Source organism: Ranitomeya variabilis, chromosome 3 (assembly GCF_051348905.1).
Source record: "Ranitomeya variabilis isolate aRanVar5 chromosome 3, aRanVar5.hap1, whole genome shotgun sequence".
Classification (NCBI taxonomy): domain Eukaryota; kingdom Metazoa; phylum Chordata; class Amphibia; order Anura; family Dendrobatidae; genus Ranitomeya; species Ranitomeya variabilis.
Genome location: NC_135234.1, coordinates 734,665,708 through 734,689,568, shown reverse-complemented (window position 1 = coordinate 734,689,568; position 23,861 = coordinate 734,665,708). Strand labels below are relative to the sequence as shown.

Genomic DNA, 23,861 nt, shown 5'->3' with positions numbered 1-23,861 from the left:
CAATCAACTCGTTACCTGCATTAAAGACAGCTGTCTCACATAGCCACCTTTATAAAAGACTCCTGTCCACAGACTCAATTAAGTAGTGAGACTCTAACCTCTACAACATGGGCAAGACCAAAGAGCTTTATAACGATGTCAGGGACAAGATCATAGACCTGCACAAAGCTGGAATGGGCTACAAAACCATAAGTAAGACGCCTGGTGAGAATGAGACAACTGTTTGTACAATAGTAAAAAAATGGAAGAAATACAAAATGACAGTTAATCAACATCGATCTGGGGTATCATGCAAAATCTCACCTCGTGGGGTATCCTTGATCATGAGGAAGGTAAGAGATCAGCCTAAACTACATGGGGGAACTTGCTAATGATCTCAAGGCAGCTGGGACCACAGTCACTAAGAAAACCATTGGTAACACATTATGCCGTAAAGGTTTATAATCCTGCAGTGCCCACAAGGTCCCCCCTGCTCAAGAAGGCACATGTGCAGGCCAGTCTGAAGTTTGCCAATGAACACCTGGATGATTCTGGGAGTGATTGGGAGAAGCTGCTGTGGTCAGATGAGACAAAAATTGAGGTCTTGGCAATAACTCAACTAGCCGTGTTTGAAGGAAGAGAAATGCTGCTATGACCCAAAGAACACCATCCCTACTGTCAAGCATGGAGGTGGAAACATTGTGGTGTTTCTCTGCTAAGGGTACAGGACTACTTCACCCCATCAATTGGAGAATGGTTGGAGCCATGTACCGTAAAATCTTGAGTGACAACCTCCTTGCCTCTGCCAGGACATTAAAAATGGGTCATGGCTGGGTCTTCCAGCAAGACAATGACCCAAAACATACAGCCAAGGCAACAAAAGAGTGGCTCAAAAAGAAGCACATTAAGGTCATGGAGTGGCCTAGCCAGTCTTGAGACCTTAATCCCATAAAAAACCTATGGAGGGAGTTAAAGCTCAGAGTTGCCAAGAGACAGCCTCAAAATCTTAATGATTTAGAGATGATCTGCAAAGAGGAGTGACCAAAAATCCTCCTGACATGTGCACAAACCTCATCAACAACAAAAAACGTCTGACTGCTGTGCTTGCCAACAAGGGTTTTGCCACCAAGTATTAAGTCTTGTTTGCCAGAGGGATCAAACATTTATTTCTCACTGCAAAATGCAAATACATTTATAAAATTTATACAATCTGATTTTCTGGATTTTATTTTTGATATTCTATCTCGCAATGTTAAAATTAACCTACCCTTAAAATTATAGACTGTCCAGGTCTTTGTCAGTGGGCAAACTTACAAAATCAGCAGGGGATCAAATACTTATTTCCCCCACTGTATGTGAGGCCCATAGATCTTCAGAGCTCAGACATCAAGGTATCATTTTATTCAACTTTTATAACCTGCATATCCATATAGACAGCTTAGGAGGGTTATTTCTACTGACAGGTTCCCTTTATTATTATTATTATTATTTATTTATATAGCACCATTAATGCCATGGTGCTGTACATGGGAAAAGGGGTTACATACAGGGTTATAGATATTGTTACCCTTTAAAGCACCAATCCAGCACTGGTTTCTTTTTCAGCTCTAGAGTTGCACTTTAAATGTAACCCCTTTGCCCCCATTCTTATACTCACCTTCCGGCGGCTTCACCTTTTACCGATGGCGCTCCGGTCCCGCGGCGCCATCTTGTGCAAAAAGGGGTGCACTGGTGCAGCAAGACGGATAAGCGGATTAGAAGATGCCATTTTGTTGGTGACTGCACTGCAATTCTCGTCTATGATCTTCCTATCATCACTGGATAGTAGCGCTGATCACCGGAGAAGATTGACGCTGAGGGAATGGCGACAGTGGATAGGAGCAGCTCTTAACACATTTACTGGGTGCCACAGTAGTGAATTTTGGCACAGAAGCAGTGGATTTTTGGCACAGAAGCTTTGAAAATATATGAATGTAGACTCTATAAATGTGTCCAGACCTCCTGTGCCAAAATCCACCTCTGTGACCCTTGTAAATGTGTTTACAGCTGTTTCTGCTACTCTCTTTGTGCCGCCCTCCAAAGAAATGCCTCCCCATAACATTACTAACCCACTGCCAAACTGGTCATGCTGGGGGGTGTTGCAGGCAGAACGTTCTCCACAGCATCTCCAGGCTCTGTCACATGTGCTCAATGTGAACCTGCTCCCATGCTTGAAAAGCCCAGGGCACCAATGTAGAATCTGCCAGTCTTGGTGTTCGCTGGCAAATGCCAATCGCCCTGCACGGTGTTGGGCTGTAAGCACAACACCCACTTGTGGACATCAAGCCCTCATACCACCCTCATGGAGTCTGTTCCTGACAGTCTGAGCAGACACATAGATGTTAGTGGCCTGCTGGAGGTAATTTTGCAGTGCTCTGGTACTGGTCCTCCTTACACAAAGGAGGTGGTAGTGGTCCTGCTGCTAGGTTGTTGCTCTCCTATGGACCCTTCCACATCCCCTTGTGTACTGGCCTGTCTCCTGCTATCTGCTCCATGCTCTGGACACTGTGCTGACTGACACAGCTACCCTTCTTGCCACATTTCACATTCGTGTGTAATCCTGGATGAGCTGCACTACCTGACCAACTTCTGTGCGTTGTAGACACCGCCTTTTGCTACTGTACCTCTAGGAGTGAGAAAAATGATAAAATGCAAAAGTGACCAAAACAATAGCCAAAAAGGATGAGGACAGAGAAATGGTCTGTGGTCACCCCCTGCAGAATCACTCCTTTATAGGGGTTGTCTTGCTAATTGCCTATCATTTCTACCTGTTGTCTGTTCGATTGTGAATAAATTTATTCTGCTGTTGTGAAAATTGATGTTGCCTCATAACTGGACAGGTTGATTTCACAGAAGTGTGATTGACTTGGAGTTACATTGTGTTGCTTTAGTGCTCCCTTTATTTTTATTGAGTAGTGTATATACAGTACAGACCAAAAGTTTGGACACACCTTCTCATTTAAAGATTTTTCTGTATTTTCATGACTATGAAAATTGTACATTCACACTGAAGGCATCAAAACTATGAATTATCACATGTGGAATTATATACTTAGCAAAAATGGGTGAAACAACTGAAATTATGTCTTATATTCTAGGTTCTTCAAAGTAGCCACCTTTTGCTTTGATGACTGCTTTGCACACTCTTGGCATTCTCTTGATGAGCTTCAAGACGTAGTCACCGGGAATGGTCTTCCAACAATCCTGAAGGAGTTCCCAGAGATGCTTAGCGCGTGTTGGCCATTTTGCCTTCACTCTGCGGTCCAGCTCACCCCAAACCAGGCCAGGTGTCATCTGGCGTAGCACCCCATCACTCTCCTTCTTGGTCAAATAGCCCTTACACAGCCTGGAGGTGTGTTTCGGTTCGTTGTCCTGTTGAAAAATAAATGATGGTCCAACTAAATGCAAACCGGATGGAATAGGATGCCGCTGGAAGATGCTGTGGTAGCCATGCTGGTTCAGTATGCCTTCAATTTTGAATAATTCCCCAACAGTGTCACCAGAAAAGCACCCCCACACCATCACACCTCCTCCTCCATGCTTCACGGTGGGAACCAGGCATGTAGAGTCCATCCGTTCACCTTTTCTGCATTGCACAAAGACACGGTGGTTGGAACGAAAGATCTCAAATTTGGACTCATCAGACCAAAGCACAGATTTCCACTGGTCTAATGTCCATTCCTTGTGTTCTTTAGCCCAAACAAATCTCTTCTGCTTGTTGCCTGTCCTTAGCAGTAGTTTCCTAGCAGCTATTTTGCCATGAAGGCCTGCTGCACAAAGTCTCCTCTTAACAGTTGTTGTAGAGATGTGTCTGCTGCTAGAACTCTGTGTGGCATTGGCCTAGTCTCTAATCTGAGCTGCTGTTAACCTGCGATTTCTGAGGCTGGTGACTCAGATAAACTTATCTTCAGAAGCAGAGGTGACTCTAGGTCTTTCTTTCCTGGGGCGGTCCTCATGTGAGCCAGTTTCTTTGTAGAGCTTGATGGTTTTTGTCACTGCACTTGGGGACACTTTCAAAGTTTTCCCAATTTTTCAGACTGACTGACCTTCATTTCTTAAAGTAATGATGGCCATTTTTTTTTCGTTACTTAGCTGCTTTTTTCTTGCCATAATACAAATTCTAACAGTCTATTCAGTAGGACTATCAGCTGTGTATCCACCAGACTTCTGCACAACACAACTGATGGTCAAAACCCCATTTATAAGGCAAGAAATCCCACTTATTAAACCTGACAGGGCACACCTGTGAAGTGAAAACCATTCCCGGTGACTACCTCTGGAAGTTCATCAAGAGAATGCCAAGAGTGTGCAAAGCAGTCATCAAAGCAAAAGGTGGCTACTTTGAAGAACCTAGAATATAAGACATAATTTCAGTTGTTTCACACTTTTTTGTTAAAAATATAATTCCACATGTGTTAATTCATAGTTTTGATGCCTTCAGTGTGAATGTACAATTTTCATAGTCATGAAAATACAGAAAAATCTTTAAATGAGAAGGTGTGTCCAAACTTTTGGTCTGTACTGTATATTGTATGTATATAATTTTATCATGAAATCATAAATACCTTTTAATACTTATAAAGAAACTGCGCATGTGCACTGGAAGCTATCGCTCCTTGAAGCAACGTGATTGTGTGATGCCAATAGATTGCCGTGACTGCTAAGCAGCGACTGAAGGCCCCTGTCACTACCATTTCATTCTACAGGCTTTATGGGAGAATGCAAATTTCATTATTTATATCCTACGCAGTAGCGTAGCTACTGGGGGGGCAGAGGGGGCCATCGCCCCGGGCCCAGTCACATGGAGGGGCCCACTCAGTGCCGCGGCCGCTTAAGGCTACGTTCACATTTGCGTTGTGCGCCGCAATGCACAACGCAAACAAAAACGCAGCATTAAGTCATTAAAGCAATAAGCGGCCGCGGCTCTCTGATGTTTCAGAGTACAGGAGGAGGCAGGCAGGAGCGCAGGCTGCAGCATCGCCCCGGGCCTTGTAACATGATTGCAGGAGGGGCCCACCCATCCATCCAGAGCCGCGGCTGCTTCAGTGTTAAGCAATAAGCGGCCGCGGCTCTCTGCAGGCCAGACATGGCGACGCGCTGCTGCCTGGTCTCCGCTCAGCTGGAGACTCTGCACGCTGCACAGCAGCCAATAGCAGAGTCTCACTGCGAGCGCACGGTGCAGGCTGGAGCCTGCTAACCTGATAGTATCTGACAGGCTGGCAGCGCTGCAGATAGCTCCGCCTCCACCCCAGGTCTGCTGCTCCTATTGGTCCGCTGTTCTCAGGTCCTAGTGAGCACTCAGCAGCATCTCTTATTGTGCCAGGAGCCCAAGATAGTGCCTGGCCTGCCACCTGGACAGTGGACAAACTGACTGGCGGGAGAGAGAGACAGGAGTCAGGAGGACGGACATTTTCATAAATGTAAGGGCTGCTGACTGTGAAACAGTGCAATGTTCGACTTCTTTTAAATAAATGAAAGCACAAACGACACTGCACATGTTAGTAATGCTACTGTGGGAGTGAGGTAAATGTTAGGGGGGAGGGGGAGTTGAGTTAGGGTAGTGGGGGTGGGTGGTGCTGTAGGGGCCTGCTGTATTTCTTTTCATGGAGTATTATTATCTAATAGTTGTCTGGGTGGATGTAGGGGGCTTATTACATTTACAGCTGTTAGGCTATGTCTCCACGTTCAGGATTCCCTGCGCTTTGGATGCAGCCAATACCCCGCTCCACCAAAAGCGCTGCCCCCTGTTGTATGCACGGTGATTCTGCCTGTGTTCATTGAACACAGGCAGAATAACCGCATCGTATTCATAGACTGGGTTATTAATCTTGTGGAGATGAAGTATCTTCACAAGATAAATAGACATGCTGCAGTCTATAAAAACGCGCTGCATGTACGGTTACGCAGGTCTGCCACCTGCATGTTTGTACGCATAGTGGAGACGGGATTTCATAAAATCCCATCCACTACGCTGTAACATCTGGACGCTGTGGATTGGATGCTGCAGCTGTACGCAGCGTCCAATCCGCAGCAAATCCGGAAGGTTTCATGACCATGGAAACACAGCCTTGGTATAGCATGCCCTCATACAATAACCATGGCTCTAGCTGCACTTTATTTAAAGGGATTGTCTGATCTCATGCTGCAAGTTAGCAGGTACTCCTATGTGGCTACAAAATTGTGACCCTTCACAACTCACATACTAAGGATTCGCCATTACCCATATCGACAAGTATACGATTTGCTTACTCCTGGCCATGTTCTAACTGTGCAGCCTCAATAAGGCCTCTTTCACATGTCCGTTTATTTCCAATACCAGAAAAAACAGTACCAGACATATCCATGTCCGTGTGTGTAATACGTGCGGCACACATGTAACTGAGATGCCCACGAGTGTTTAAAACCACCATAAGGCTGTGTGCACACGTTGCAGATTTTCTCACGTTTTTTCCACCTTTTTTGCGCTATAAAAACGCTATAAAAACGTGAAAAAAATGCATACATTATGCATCCCATCATTTAGAATGCATTCCGCAATTTGTGCACATGATGCGTTTTTTTCCGCAAAAAAACGCATTGCAGTAAAAAACGCAGCATGTTCATTAATTTTGTGGATTTTTTGCGGATTTCCCACTATATTTTTGCATTGGAACCTCCAGAAAAATCTGCAAAAAAAACAGTAAAAACGCGCAAAAAAACACATGCAGATAGCTTGCAGAAAATGTCCTGTTTTGCTCAGGAAATTTCTGCAAGAAATCCTGAACATGTGCACATAGCCTAATTATGTAAACAAACGTTTCTCAGGTTAAGGCCAGGATCACACACAGCGAGATACGGCCAAGTCTCGCAGGTTAAAACCAAGCTCTGGCACCGGCACTGTGCCAGCGTAGCGTGCGGTCGCATAGCAATACATGGAGCTACACGCTCCGCTCCGGAGTACCGGTGCCAGAGCTTGTTTTTAACCTGCGAGACTCGGCTGTATCTCGCGTATGGTTGACTCCGGCCTAAGGGGTCCACTCAGATGTGTTTCGCCCCCCCTAGCCTGAACCCTTAGCTACGCCTCTGATCCTACGGCATTGTAGTGTATAATACAAATAATCAAACAACTGAAAAAAGGAAGTGAAAATTGTGTGAGGGGTTGGCACTCTTAGCTGCTTCTTCAGGTAGACACAGGAACACTTTTGTGCTCAAACACCTGCTGGCTTATGAACGTCAGCATACATCAAGGCATGGTTCAGAAAAGCAAAAGCAGAGCCTTCCTGGCTTAACAGAAAACAAAACAAATAAAGTGTCAGAGTCCTTTCTCTACAGGTTCAACCTGAGAAAACCCGCACAGTCCTTAGCTCCTCAGGGAGCTATCTGGGAGTTCCTGCTCTCCCAAGACACGACACCCACTGACTCTCATGGCCGGGGATTTAACACCCCATGTGATGATCACCTGACCTTGACATCACACAGGTCCTGTCAGGTGGAGATATGGTGGACCCCCTCCCACCCGCTCTACGGAGGTCCACTAAAACCAGCCCATAACATAGGTTCCTATATTAACCCTCTCAGGACTTAGCGTGCTGGAGGCAAAAACACTCTGGTTTTATATCATTAACCACAGTATGCGCAGTGACATGCATCTCCCTTCACATACTATGCCAGTGACTGTCACAATTGATAATAACAAAATGTTTAATAAATATATTAAATAAATTAAAAAAATATATATAAAACTTAAATTCACGCAAAAACATTTTTGGCATTGCTGCATCAATAAAAGGGTATGTACTATAAAAAAAATTAAATCTAAATGTAGCCAAAAAAAATTGTAAAACTAGAATTGCGTTTTTTTTTGTTTTTACTGCTGCATCTCCCTCCAAAAAGTAATCAAAATATCATATGTACCCCAAAATTAATAAAAACCTGTCATAAAACAAACCCTCACAACACCCCCATTAACAGAAAATAAAGCAAAACGGTATGGGTCTGAAAAATGGCAAAACAATTTCTTGTTTTAGAAAAAAAATAAATGGTATCATTCAAATCTACAAATCATCATGTAAAAAATAAATCCTCATATGGATGAGTGGATTAAAAAAAAAATTATGTTTCTTAGCAAGAGGTGTGGGGGGGAGCAAAAATGAATCGATGGCCCGGGCTAGAAGGGGTTACTCATTTATATGAATATTTTAATACTATATTTATAACCGGAATTGGCTTTTTATATATTCTCTCCTTACACCTTGGTATTTCTCTCGAATTCTGACAGTTCCTCTCTAAAGTAAATAAACTAGTTTCTGAGACCTTTATGGTATTTCTGCCAGGGAATATGTCTCCCAGAATAAAAAATAAAGCTCTATGGCTGGAAGAATTTTTTTTAATTTTTTTTCTCCCTTTCGAAAAGAAAATAATTTCAGGATCTTTCAACATTGAAGAATTTAATCACATTATTCCCGCTACTGCATCTGAGACATCTGGCTAAATATGATCATTGCGAGCAAAGGATCGGCACCAGGCATGCATAATTGTGCCGCACTATAACTCACAGGACATAAATAAAAAGGAAACTATTTCAAAAGAACAGGTAAAATGCCCAGGAAATATCTCTTTAGTGTAATGGCCCTGTCATCTGTTGCATAAAGGTCATAAGTCACACAAAAGATCTTCTGAGAAGCCATCATCACAGGAGAAATGATCTGCAAACAGGACGATGCTTGCCGGGAATATACATTACACTCAATGGGCACGCGGCTGAAATTGAACGGCTTTTTCTGCATACTTTGACCTTTCAGCCAGAGGAAATGTCTAACAAATAACAAAAACAGGAAAGAAGGAGAAAAGTATAAAATAAAGGCTGTAAATAAGAGTATTTATCAACATTCTCATCCAAATAAATGACACGCTAAGCCCTGCCCCGATTCGCAGTGGAACTGCCTGAAAACACACTCGGAACAAACCCTGCCCCATGTGTGGTCCAATACATGGCAAAACCCCCCAAAAATTGATTATATGTTTCATACTCATCCATATATTTATTAGGCCGGGGTCATACTTGCGAGTGCAATTCGAGAAACTTGCGCGAGTCTCTCACTTCAATACCCGGCACTGCCGCCGGCACTTGGGACCGGAGCGTTCAGCTGCATAGAAATACATGCAGCCGCACGCTCCTGTCCCGAGTGCCGGCGGCAGTGCTGGGTATTGAGGTGAGAGACTCGCGCGAGTCTCTCGCATTTCACTCGCAAGTGTGACCCAGGCCTTACAGAATCATACAGAAGACAATGGGGACGATTCATTAAGACTGGATTTGCTAAGTTAAGCCATCTCCAGAAAATGACCTATTGTTTAAAATCAGATTTTTTGTCAAAAAGTCGGAAAAATTGCAACTTTCCAAAGCTTTTTTTCATTTTCTGGCATAAAATTATTGATTAAAATCGATTTGCAGGACCCGGGATTCAGCTGCTGAGTATTCGGTAGCTGCTTGATGGGAGTTATGCTCCTATTTCAATTAGATGGTCTGCATCATATTGCGTGTGTCAGGTTGATTAATCAAGAGGCAGGGATGTCGACAGGCAGGAGCAGGGATGTCGACAGGCAGGAACAGGGATGTCGACAGGCAGGAGCAGGGATGTCGACAGGCAGGAGCAGGGATGTCGACAGGCAGGAGCAGGGATGTCGACAGGCAGGAGCAGGGATGTCGACAGGCAGGAGCAGGGATGTCGACAGGCAGGAGCAGGGATGTCGACAGATAGGAGCAGGGATATCGACAGGCAGGAGCAGGGATGTCGACAGGTAGGAGGAGGGATGTCGACAGGCAGGAGCAGGGATGTTGACAGGCAGGAGCAGGGATGTCGACAGGCAGGAACAGGGATGTCAGCAGGTAGGAGCAGGGATGTTGACAGGTAGGAGCAAGGATGTCGACAGGCAGGAGCAGGGATGTCGACAGGCAGGAGCAGGGATGTCGACAGGTAGGTGGCGGTTCACAGGATTCCTGGCTCTGTGTCCACAGAATACATACCTGACCGGTGGAGCAGGGTTACGGATACATGGTTGGCTTTCATATATGTGTGGTTACACCCCTCTGGCAGTACTCAATGCGTTTCTTCAGCAAAATGCTCCCTTAGTCACATGCCTACACCAGTTGACAGATTTTCATGAAATGGACTTCTAATAAAGTTTGAAGATTTTTTTTTAACTTAGGACTGGATGTGCAGTCCTCCCCTTCTTTTCAATGGTTACACATATATATTTCTATACAAATCATACCTTAGATCTGTTTACCCGCGAGTCTGTAGCCACCGGCATGGCAGAGCCGCAGGATACATTGCATTTGATACTGGCTTGTATTTTGCAGTCTTTGCTTGTAATGTACCAATTTCAATATTGTATTGCAATAAAGGCAAATACTGTATGAATTTTCACTGGCAGCATCTTGATTGCAGGTAGTGTATCCCAGGGACGTAATCGATGCAGTGATCGGATTCCTGGAGGAAATATATATATAAATATATATATATCTACTATATAATTGTCTAAGGGGTACTTCCGTCTTTCTGTCTGTCTGTCACGGATATTCATTGGTCGCGGCCTCTGTCTGTCATGGAATCCAAGTCGCTGATTGGTCTCGCCAGCTGCCTGTCATGGCTGCCGCGACCAGTCAGCGACGGCCACAGTCCGATTAGTCCCTCCCTATTCCCCTGCAGTCAGTGGCCGGCGCCCGCTCCATACTCCCCGCAGTCACCGCTCACACAGGGTTAATGCCAGCGGTAACGGACTGCGTTATGCCGCGGGTAACTCACTCCGTTACCGCTGCTATTAACCCTGTGTGACCAAGTTTTTACTATTGATGCTGCCCATGCAGCGTCAATAGTAAAAACATCTAATGTTAAACATAATAAAAAAATTAAAAAATCATTATATACTCACCTTCCGCCGCCTTTCCCGCTCCTCGCGACGCTCCGGTGACCGCTCCATGCAAGCGGCAGGTTCCGGTGCCAAGGATGGTATGCGAGAAGGACCTTCCATGACGTCACGGTCATGTGACCGCGACGTCATCACAAGCCCTGCGTGCCTGTGCGAGAAGGACCTGCCATGACATCACAGTCATGTGACCGCGACGTCATCACAAGCCCTGCGCGCCTGCGCGAGAAGGACCTGCCATGACGTCACGGTCATGTGACTGCAACGTCATCGCAGGGCCTGCGCGAGAAGGACCTGCCATGACATCACGGTCATGTGACCGTGACGTCATCACACCCTGGGACCGGAAGCTGCCGCCTGCACCACACACAGGCGACAGAACTACAAGGGTACCCTCGGAAGGTGAGTATATGTTTATTTTTTATTTTTTAACCTGTGACATACGTGGCTGGACAATATACTACATAGCTGGGCAATATACTACGTGACTGGCCAATATACTACGTGGCTGGGCAATATACTACGTGGCTGGGCAATATACTACGTGACTGGCCAATATACTACGTGGCTGGGCAATATACTACGTGGCTCTGTGCTGTATACTACGTCGCTGTGCAATATACTACGTGGCTCTGTGCTGTATACTACGTAACTGGGCAATATACTACGTCACTTGGCAGTATACTACGTAACTGGGCAATATACTACATAGCTGGGCAATATACTACGTCACTGGGCAATATACTACGTCACTGGGCAATATACTACGTGGGCTGTGCTATATACTACGTAACTGGGCAATATACTACATGGCTGGGCAATATACTACGTGGCTGGGCAATATACTGCGTCACTGGGCAATATACTACGTCGCTGGGCAATATACTACGTGGCTGGGCAATATACTACGTGGCTGGGCAATATACTACGTGGCTGGGCAATATACTACGTGGCTGGGCAATATACTACGTGGCTGGGCAATATACTACGTGGCTGGGCAATATACTACGTGGCTGGGCAATATACTACGTGGCTGAGCAATATACTACGTCACTGGGCAATATACTACGTAACTGGGCAATATGCTTTGTAACTGGGCAATATACTAAGTCACTGGGCAATATACTACGTCACTGGGCAATATACTACGTAACTGGGCAATATACTACGTAACTGGGCAATATACTACGTCACTGGGCAATATACTACGTAACTGGGCAATATACTACATCGCTGGGCAATATACTACGTAGCTGGGCAATATACTACGTAGCTGGGCAATATACTACGTAACTGGGCAATATACTTTGTAACTGGGCAATATACTACGTGACTGGGCAATATACTACGTCGCTGGGCAATATACTACGTAGCTGGGCAATATACTATGTAACTGGGCAATATACTACGTCACTGGGCAATATACTACGTCACTGGGCAATATACTACGTGGCTGGGCAATATACTACGTGGACATGCATATTCTAGAATACCCGATGCGTTAGAATCGGGCCACCATCTAGTATATATATATCCCAGATGTGGTAACTCACTGTGCACTGCAGGTGTAAAAACAATGCCTTCGTATACCCTCATCAGGGCTGGCATTAGGGTGAATTCCCCCCATATCATATAATTCCCATATATAACAATGCTGTCAGACAGTTGGCAAACTAATAAGCTGGGATATAGAGCTGCATCCTGAAAAAATAGGTTATAGGCTCTGGGTTGAGCTAATTTTGACCTTAATGGACCAACCAAATTTTACAATTCTGACCGCTGTCACTTTATGAGGTTATAACTCTGGAACGCTTCAGTGATTCAGAGATTTTTTTTGTGTGACATATTGTCCTTCATGATACTGGTAAAATTTGTTAGATGCAACCTGCATTTGTGAAAATATTTGAAATTTGGCAAAAATGTCAACATTTTCATTCTTATGCCCTTAAACCAGAGAGATGTGCCACACAAAACAGTTAAATAACATTTCCCACATGTCTACTTTACATAAACACAATTTTTGAAACAATTTTTTTTTGTTAGGAAGTTATAAGGGTTAAACGATGATGAACAATTTCTCATTTTTCCAACAAAATTTACAAAACCATTTTTTTATTTTAGGGCCCACACCACATTTGAAGTGACTTTGAGGAGCCTACAGTATATGACAGAAAATACACACCATTCTTAAAACTGAACCCCCTCAAAGTGCTCAAAACCACATGCTAGAATTTCATTAACCCTTCAGGTGCTTCACAGGAACTAAAGCAATGTGGAAGGAAAAAAATAAACATTTTACTCTTTTTCCCACAAAAATACACTTTTAGCCCCCAAATTTTTATTTTCAGCATGGTAATAGGAGAAAAATTGTTGTGCCATTTCCCCTGAAAACGCCGATACCCCATATGTGGTTGGGAAAAAAAAAAAAAACAGTTTGGGCGCATAGAGGGGCTCGGAAGGGAAGAAGTACAGTTTGACTTTTTGAAAGCAAAAATGGCTGGAATCGAAAGTGGACGCCATGTCGCATTCAGAGAGCCCCACTTTGGAAACTAGACCCCTTCAGGAATGCATCTAGATGTGCGGTGAACACGATAAACGTCACTGAAGTTTATAACATAACCATGTAAATGTAAGGAGAAGACCCGGACCAGGCCTACCTACTCTGTGACGGATCCGGAACTGTCGAGGCTGTCACCCAGGTTTCACGGGGGAAAGCTTAAAGCCCCGGACCGACCTCTGCATCTAGGAGTAGGGGGCGTGGCTAAGATAAGAGGGCCACAGCGCGCAGCAAATCAGTTAGCTGCCTTGGGAACGTGCATCGCGCAGAAGGGCAGTGTTGGTGGCTTCTGCGTGGGGGCCAACTGCCAGAGCTGGCAAAAACCAGCAGAGGCAAAAAGCTGTTAACAGAGACTGCCAACAACAACGTACCTGGTCCCCGCTGACATCGCTGACCATGAGTGACAGGACATAAGCCTGCACACGCACCGGCAGGAGAATTGGGACACCCGCTGTGAGGGGTTTCCCTTTGTACCTGAATAGAGTTGCTCGTTGTCCCTGTACGCTGACAGGGGGAAAGACTGTGCTCTGTCAGGCTCATCGTTTCCTGACACACCGATCACCGACCGGTTCACAAGGACTCAACGCCGCCAGGAGCCAAGACGTCATCTTTTCCAGGACTACACTGGACCACGAGGAATCACCGCTGCCACCAGGATCAAGGACGCCATCTTTTCAAGGATCATACTGGTCCCCTTATGCGCCACAGCTTTGGTGCCAACATCTACATCCTGAACTAACCGCATTCTGAAGTTGTCAGACTGATAAGTTTGCTTTCCTTGAACTTCCTACCCTATGCTTCACACCCGCTTCCCCTGAGTGACGTCCCCTACAATCCTTTATACTGTTTTATCTGTTTTCTCCCTGCGAGGAGTATACCTGTTAAATTAAACCCCACATTAACGCCTGCCTCCGACCCGTTACTGCATCTTCCTACCTGCTCACATAAATATGCCCCAAATTTTTTTTATTTTTCACAAGTTTAACCAGAGGAAATGGACCCTAAAATGTGTTCCGGAATTTCTCCTGAGTACGCAGCTACTCCATGTCTGGGGTAAAACCTCTGTTTGGGAGCACAGCAAGGCTCGGAAGGGAAGGAGTTACGTTTTGCAACACAGACCTTGATGGACTGGTCTGCAGGTGTCGGGTCACGTTTGAAGAGCCATTGATGTGCCTAAACAGTGAAAAAAAACCAAGTTACCCCATTTTGGAAAGCAGACCCCTCAAGGAATTAATCTAGGGGTTTACTGAGCATTTTTAACCTACAAGTGATTCACAAAACTTTAACATTTAGATGTGAGAACAAAAAAATAAAAAATTTCCATGAGGGGTAATGGGAGAAATTAGATCTCACAATGTGTTATGCAATTTCTCCTGAATGTGGCGGTACTCCATATGTGGTTGTACATTACTGTTTGAGCATACGGCAGGGATTGGATGGGAGGGAGCTCTACTTGGCTTTTATCTTCTCTGGTTACCCTTGTGAAAATAAAAATGTCAGATTTCATTTGAATATGTGGGCTCCATTAGCCGAGCCCCCGAGGTGCCAAAACAGCAGAACCCCTTCCTCCTAGGTGACCCCATATTGGAATCCTCACTGCTTAAGGAATTCATCCTTTCACACGTCCGTGTCTCCGGTACGTGTGGTGACAGTTTTCACACGTACCGGAGACACGTACACATGTAGACCCATTCAAATAAATGGGTCTATGCACACGTCAGTGTGTTTCCACGGACCGTGTGCCTGTGTGCAAAACTGGCTGACATGTCCGTTTTTTGCCGTAAGCAAACGTCACATGGAGAACACACTTTGATGTTCTCCATGTACGGCCGCCGGGGAAGAAGCACTACTGTAAACGGTGTTCCCCGGCGGCTGGTGCTGGAAGTGGCTGTCATCATTCTCCCCTGCTCTGCCGGTGAGCAAAGGAGAATGATGAGAGTTATATTAAAGTTCGATCATCCCACACCTGCTATCGCTAATAACAATGACAATAGGTGCAGAGGATGGGGGTATTCCACAGCTGCCGGCTGTGATATTTCGGAAATAAATGTGTGAAAAACCCGACATGGGTTCCTCCCCATTTTATTAACCAACCAGACAAAACTCACAGCTGGGGGCTGCAACCCCCAGCTGTCAGCTTCTGCAAGGTTGGCTATCAAGAATAGAGGGGTTCTCATGTTTTTTTAATTATTTAAATAAATAATAAAAAAATTAAAAAAAAAACAGCTGTGAGCTTTAGCAAGGCTAGTTGTCAAAACTGGAGGGGAATTAGGTGCTACAATAAGTATGGCTTAATTTAGAGCAATAAAAGGTGTCTGTGTAATTATTTCAAATAAAAGACTTTATTCTAGCCGTGTCCTTATTTAACATTACTACTATAGGATTAGTAATGGAGAGGTGTCTTATAGAGGTCTCTCCTTTACTAAGCCATGGGCTTGATGTCACCTGAAAGGTGACATCAACCCGACAAATATAACCCCACTTGCCACCGAAACAGAGCAAGTGGGAAGAGCCGGGCAAAGCGTCAGAATAGGCGCATCTAATAGATGCGCCTTTTCTGGGCAGCTGCGTGCTGCTGTTTTTAGGCTGGGGGGCCTATATTAATGGCCCCTTACCAGTCTGAGAATAGCAGCCCCCAGCTGTGAGCTTTAGCAAGGATGGTTGTCAAAAATGGAGGGGACCCCACACCATTATTTTAAATTATTTAAATAATTTAAAAAACAGTGTGGGGACCCCTCTATTCTTGATAACCAACCTTGCAGAAGCTGACAGCAGAGGGTTGCAGCCGGCTGCTGTGGAATATCCCCATCCTCCGCACCTACTGTCACTGTTATTAGAGACAGCAGGTGTGGGATGATGGGGGTAACAGTCCCAAAAGCCACCACCTGCTGTCGTTCGGACTTTAATATAAGGCTCATCATCCTCCTCTGCTCGTCGGCAGAGCAGGGGAGAATGATAAGAGCCATGTTCAGCCCCAGCTGCCAGGGAACAGCACTTACTGTAGCGCTTCTTCCCCGGCGGCTGTCCGTGCGGTACTGATGAGGCAGACTGTTGCCACACATGTGCCACACGTAGTACACACACGGACACGGATATCTCTGGTATCGTTTTTTCCGGTACCGGAAATATACAGACGTATGAAACTGTCCTGTAGTGAGTATTTTGAACACATAGGTGCCTCACGGCATTTTATAACATTGAGACATGGAAACAAGACATTTTAGTGGTAAAAATGTAAATTTTGTATTTGCTTCAAATTTGTCAGGTACTCAAGGATTAATATGTGAAAGTGGACCCCTTAATTTATGGCGCAATTTCTCCTGAACGCAGTGCTGTCCCATAAGTTGTCAGAAATTAGTTGGGTCACACGCCAGGGCTGAGGTGGAGTGCTAGTTGGCTTTTGGAGCACAGATTTTTACAGAATAGTTTGTGGGCATAGACTAATTAATTTAGAGGTGCAGTTTCTACAGTGGAGTCACTTTTAGGGTCTTTCTGCTATTCTGGCAAATGTCAACCACAAACTATTCTATAAAAATCAGTGCTCCACGGACGGGTGCTATGCGTGAAAACATCGTATAGCGCTCGGACCAGTGTTAATCTATGGCGCAGCTCCCATCACCGTATTTTTTCTCAGGCGTATCCTACGTGCGAGTGAAATCGCAGCAGGCTGCCATTGTCACTGAGGCTCGTCCGAGACTCGCCAATGCAAGTCTATGGGTGCGAGAAAAATCCATACACCTCATGGGACCATCCGTGTGACTTGCGAGAAATACGCACACATTTTCCTCATTTCAGCCCATTGAGCCATTACATTGAATGGGGAAAGCAGTGAGAAATGTAGAAATGTAAAGCCAAATCGCAAGCATTTTTTATTAATAAACCCCGCGTGCGCCATTTGGAAGAATTTTGAACAAAGTAGGTCAACGAAAACCATAAATAAAAAAAAATAAAAAAAATAGAAACAGTGACTGGTAAAAATCAAATATAATAATTTTTTTTATTTGTTATGATGGATTGGGTTTTAACTTTTCACGGTCAAAAAAGTTTTAAAAAAAACAAAACTTTTTTACAGGGAATGAGTGAAACTTATTCAGATTTGTTACATATACAAGTGTACCCTGATCTTAAAAATCACAGTTTGCATTTTTTTAATACCGATTCTCCTACTTTTAATCCAAACAATTAAATCAAGGTGTGTCAATCACTTGGATGGGATATGCCATTAAGCCCTCATCCTGAGCCTTGCCATTCAGCACACCTCAGTAAATCACCAGAAGCGTGCTTGGCAGGCCTGAAACTCAAAATAACTGCACAATGATTATCTGTTTTGTTAATCTAAGTCAATGTGACAATCTTTTACCCAATTTTGCTGGATCCTCTGTGATGGCTGCAGAATTTCACACTGAAGGTTCTTCTTGCAGCACATTTGCCAGCATTGGACTATGTGGATTCCTAGCGCCATCTAGTGGCAGAGAAGTGTACAGGAACTTTACATTTAAATTAAAGAGTTGGCACCGCTTCTTTTCTGCAAAGGTGATTAGTTACAGATGGTTAGCTTGAATGCCACAGGTCAGAGACAATAATGATAACAAAGCATTTTTTGTTACACTGCATGTTGGAAAGTTGGAATTTAATCAGCCAGTAACGACCTTAACTTAGAGGCGTTTAAAACTCAGTCGAGTTTAGTTCTTTCAAAGGTTAGGGAGCAGGAATCAGACAAGAAACCCGTGCTGTCTGCTCATTTTTCTACTGATTGAAAGGTTTCTCACCATTTTGATTAACGGGAAATATCACAAAAGGGTACAACTACATTTAGCAGCTTTCCACCCCTTTTTCATACTGAAAAAACTATATTGCAAGCTAAGCCCCTATCCACGGAATAGCAGACACCCAATTTATCCCTTAGGAACCCCAAGAATGGGACTATGGAACCTGAGAACAGGACTGTGCAGCCTAATCTTCAATGGAGGCAGCGTCGGACTGGAGTACCTTGGGCCCACCAGAGAAAAATCATTCTTGGGGCCCACCTTGCAGTTATATAGAAATAATACCAATTATGTTGCAAAATGATGTAATATCAAACGTAGTGTTTATTAACCTCTATACAATACACCACACGGGACACATCCTCTATATACTGCACAGCACGGGACACATCCTCTATATACTGCACAGCACAGGACACATCCTCTATATACTGCACAGCACAGGACACATCCTCTATATACTCCACAGCACAGGACACATCCTCTATATACTCCACAGCACAGGACACATCCTCTATATACTCCACAGCACAGGACACATCCTCTATATACTCCACAGCACAGGAGGTCCTCTATATCCCACTGGCCATATTCCACTGTGTATTCCGTCTGTGTGTGTGTATACAGTATATATATATACATACATATACACACACACACACACACACAGCCCACCAGACTCCAGGCTTATAACTCTCCTTGATTTCAATTACCAGTACGGAACCCAACACTGTGGAATGGAATGTCATTTTATCATTTTACAGCACTGGCTCCAGTACGGCTCTGGAAATAAAGAAGACAGAGCAGGACACAGGACTAATGCAGAGTTCGGCCTCATTCACACGTTCTTATTTTGGTCACCATTCAGCACTGGGATTTGTAAGACAAAACTCAGAGCTGAACCCACACAGAATATAATAGAAAGATTCACATTTATTCTTCAAATTACTGACGAAAACATGTCAGTGCAGATGAGGCCTAATAAGCAGCTCACCGCACAGACCAGGAACTATATTTTATGGGTTCACTCACACGAGCGTATGACATGGCCAAGAGCTATGTGATGTTGTATCGGACAGCACTAGGCCCAGTGTTCTACTATGGGATAGTGCAGATGTGCAATTATGGCAGCAAGGTGCAAGTGTATCTGATATTCGGATGACACGTACCCATACAAGTCTATAGGTGCATGCAGTAGTGTAACTAAGGATAGGGGGCAGAGGGTGCTGTTGGCCTGGGCCCCGCGCTCTGAGGAGCCCACCTGAAGCTACACTACATTTAACTATCGGTGTGCACAGCGCGCCATTACAGTTAAACTCTGCGACAGAGCGGGGAGAGTTTGAGTCAGACCAATTCTTTTGTATGACAGAATTGATGGCCGTGTGAATGAACCCTAAACCTCACGATTGAAGATGTAAAGAACCCTGTTCCTAAATGTGAATATCAAGAAAACAATGACCTCCCATCTATAAAAACATGAATGATCATTATTAATAATGGAAACAGGGGCACTACTCACAATTCCGAGGCTGAGATCTCAAAATTGAACTCACCCATTAGATTGTCTGGTGTCGGCTCACTATGGCAAGAAAAAGATAGAAGTGAGCAGAAAACAAAATACAGGTCAAGCTCCTGACATAATGACATTAGGCTTCCTATACAGGGTGGGCCATTTATATGGATACACATAAGTAAAATGGGAATGGTTGGTGATATCAACTTCCTGTTCGTGGCACATTAGTATATGGGAGGGGGAGAACTTTTCTCCCACTCTTGACACACTGGTAGCAACACCGCAGAGGAAATGCTAGCACAGGCTTCCAGTATCCGTTGTTTCAGATGCTGCCCATCTCGTATCTTCACAGCATAGACAATTGCCTTTAGATGACCCCAAAGATAAAAGTCTAAGGGGATCAGCCAGGTCTGGAGTCCTTGGTGGCCATTCAACTGGCCCATGACAACCAATCCACTTTCCAGGACACTGTTCATGTAGGAATGCTCGGACCTGACACCCATAATGGGGTGGTGCAACATCTTGCTGGAAAAACTCAGGGAACGTGCCATCTAAAGTGCATAATGAGGGAAACATATCATCATGTAGCAATTTCAGATATCCAGTGGCATTTAGGTTTCCATTGGTGAAGAATGGCCCCACTATCTTTGTACCATCTCATACCTCCCCATACAAAGATAGTGGGGCCATTCTTCATCCTCTTCTATGTTGGTGGAAAAACCTTCTCTCCTCCAGACGCAGAGAATGCCCCCTTGTGCCCGTCACCTTCCTTGGTATTAAACAGATCCTCGGAGAGATATTTGTATTTTCCCCTTACATACTTATACATGTTATTAGATCGTCCCTCAGTCGTCTTTTTTCTAGACTAAATAATCCTAATTTTGCTAATATCTCTGGGTATTGTAGTTCCCCTATCCCCTTTATTAATTTTGTTAACCCTTTCGCGATGGGAACATTTTCCAGCTTTGAGCTCTAGTTTTGTGCTTCCTTTTTTTTTCCCAAGAGCCATCATTTTTATTTTTATGTTCATATAGACCAGGCGTGGGCAATTAATTTTCCCAAGGGGCCACATGAGACCGTGGCTGCTACGGGGGGCCGAACCAATAGGCCAAAATTAATTCTGCTCAACTAGAATATCAATATATTATAATTATTATACTATTGATCATTTTATTAATATTAATTGTATCACCTAATATTGAGCAGAATTAAGTATGTTGACATCCCCCTATATATCATTTGAACCTGAGCGCAAACCCTTCCGTATATCATATGATCCTCCCATAGCCTCCCCCATATGCGGCATAAGCCCCACACAGCCTCCCCATATACACTGCATGTCGCCCCCATAACCTCCCCATGTGCAGCATGTCGCCTCCAAAGGCAGCACCATGTGCAGCATGTCACCCCCTTATGCAGCACCATGTCACACCCCCAAAGCCTCCCCATGCCCACCCAAATAGCCCATACACATGAGAAAAAAAAAAAATAACCCCACATACTCACCTCGGTCCCATTCCCTGGCGCTCTGCTTCTCTCCCTGCCTCCAGTGTGCTGACTCTTCGGGGTACACAGCTGACGCAATGAAGTGACGTCATTGCATCAGCTGTTTCACACGCTGATTGTTGGAGGAATTGGCAGGAGACCCCTCCACCAAAGGAGTCAGCGGCGCAGCGCAGAGCCACAGATGGAGAGACAGCGAGCGGGCGGGCACAGTGCGGCCCATGGACCTCTGATTTCCAGCCCCACGACTGTCTTGGTCCAAGTAACGGACTGAGACAGCCAGAGGGCCAGATGTGGCCCGCGGGCCACACTTTGCCCAGGTCTGATATTAGACATGTGAGGGCTTGTTTTCTGCAGGGCGAGTTGGACTTTTGAATGACACCATTGATTTTTACACAGTGTACTTGAAAAAGGGAAACATGTTCCAAGTTCAGTGAAATTGTGAAAAAAAGAAGGATTGTTTTTAATTGAGCATTTTGTGATAAAAATGACCTTGCAATATCATTCGGCTCATCAGTATGATGACGGCAATACCAAACGTCCATTTTTTTTTTATTATTTGAGTAGTGAAAAACAAAACATAGAACATTGAGAAAAAAAGATTTTGTGTCACCTTATGAGACCAGTTACGTTTTTATTTTTCGGATGATGGAGCTGTGTGATAGCTTATTTTTTGCAGGGCTAGATAACGTTTTATTAGTACTACTAGATGGTGGCCCGATTCTAACGCATCAGGTATTTTAGAATATGCATGTCCACGTAGTATATTGCCCAGCCACGTAGTATATTTCCCAGCCACGTAGTATATTGCCCAGCCACGTAGTATATTGCCCAGCCATGTAGTATATTTCCCAGCCACGTAGTATATTGTCCAGCGACGTAGTATATTGCCCAGCGACGTAGTGTATTGCCCAGCCACGTAGTATATTGCCCAGCCACGTAGTATATTGCCCAGCCACGTAGTATATTGCCCAGTCACGTAGTATATTGCCCAGTCACGTAGTATATTGCCCAGTCACGTAGTATATTGCCCAGTCACGTAGTAAATTGCCCAGTGATGTAGTATATTGCCCAGTCACGTAGTATATTGCCCAGTCATGTAGTATATTGCCCAGTCACGTAGTATATTGCCCAGCGACGTAGTATATTGCCCTGCGACGTAGTATATTGCCCAGCGACGTAGTATATTGCCCAGTCACGTAGTATATTGCCCAGTCACGTAGTATATTGCCCAGTCACGTAGTATATTGCCCAGTTACGTAGTATATTGCCCAGCGATGTAGTATATTTCCCAGTCACGTAGTATATTGCCCAGTCACGTAGTATATTTCCCAGTCACGTAGTATATTGCCCAGTCACGTAGTATATTTCCCAGTCACGTAGTATATTTCCCAGTCACGTAGTATATTTCCCAGTCACGTAGTATATTGCCCAGTCACGTAGTATATTGCCCAGTCACGTAGTATATTGCCCAGCGACGTAGTATATTGCCCAGCGACGTAGTATATTGCCCAGTGACGTAGTATATTGCCCAGTGACGTAGTATATTGCCCAGTGTAGTATATTGCCCAGCGATGTAGTATATTGCCCAGTCACGTAGTATATTGCCCAGTCACGTAGTATATTGCCCAGTGATGTAGTATACAGCACAGAGCCACGTAGTATATTGCCCAGCCACGTAGTATATTGCCTTCCTCACTGTGTCACGTCACCTGATTTCCTGAGGACCCCTTCCCCACTGTCACCTAATTTCTTGAGGGCCCCTTGTGTGCCCCTTTGGGGCCCTTCACCCAGAGGTGAAATGGTGGGAGCGGTGACCGGGCCCCACAGTAAATTAGGAGACAGTGGGGAAGGGGGACCACAGGAAATTAGAAATTTTCTATGGGGGACCCCCACCTTGTGTCACCTTCAGATTGCAGGGGGGCCTCCCATAACTGTCTCTGTCTCGAACTATGCTGCAGGCATATTTTACTTACACCTTACTGACTGGCTGCAATCATCAACAAAAATGTGACGTCCCTCAGCTCCAGGCAGCCTCCGATCATAGCATTGCAGACAGTGCGCGCCTGTGTGCCAGTGCTGCTTGGGCAGGAGGACAGACGACCAATCACAGCACAGCTCATTGAGGTGTGCCGTGACCTGTGTGATTGTGAGGGCACACAAAGAAAACTAATGCTGATTGGCTGCTCTTGCCTGCATCTGTCAGCCAATCAGCATTAGAACACCCTTAGTCCAGACTCCAGAGTCAGTCCACAGAGTTTTAATGATGAAGTTTGTTTCCTCGGACTGTGCTGTGTGCTGGCTGAAGTCAGTGAGGTCGGCACTTGCACCACGCTGCGCACGGGCCGCTCTTATCAAGAGCACAGACTCGGCGTCGCCGTCGGCAGCAGTGCGAGATGATCATTTCATGTGAAGGAGCGAGCAGCTGCCGCACGGCTGCTTGCACAGCACTTCACATTCTTCCGTACAGCCTGTGCGCCGGGCCGCCTGCTATAGAATAAACTGTGCACCGCATGCAGGGCAGGGACAAATGAAGGAGGCAGGGGCTGGGGCCCACCGGAGGATTCTCCGGTGTCCCGGTGCCCCAGTCCGAGCCTGA

General features: G+C 45.0%; 1 long non-coding RNA gene across 2 annotated transcripts; it reads right to left on the bottom strand.

The window, feature by feature from the left end:
* Nucleotides 1-7,669: 7,669 nt before the first annotated feature.
* LOC143818574 (uncharacterized) lies at nt 7,670-23,357 on the bottom strand. 2 transcript variants are annotated; one of them, XR_013224618.1, is made up of 4 exons: nt 23,239-23,357; nt 10,270-10,487; nt 10,022-10,170; nt 7,670-8,811 (listed from the first exon to the last, which is right to left on the bottom strand). It is a non-coding gene; the product is annotated as an uncharacterized LOC143818574 (long non-coding RNA). The 2 variants fall into 2 exon arrangements; XR_013224617.1 differs by lacking the exon at nt 10,022-10,170.
* Nucleotides 23,358-23,861: the final 504 nt, after the last annotated feature.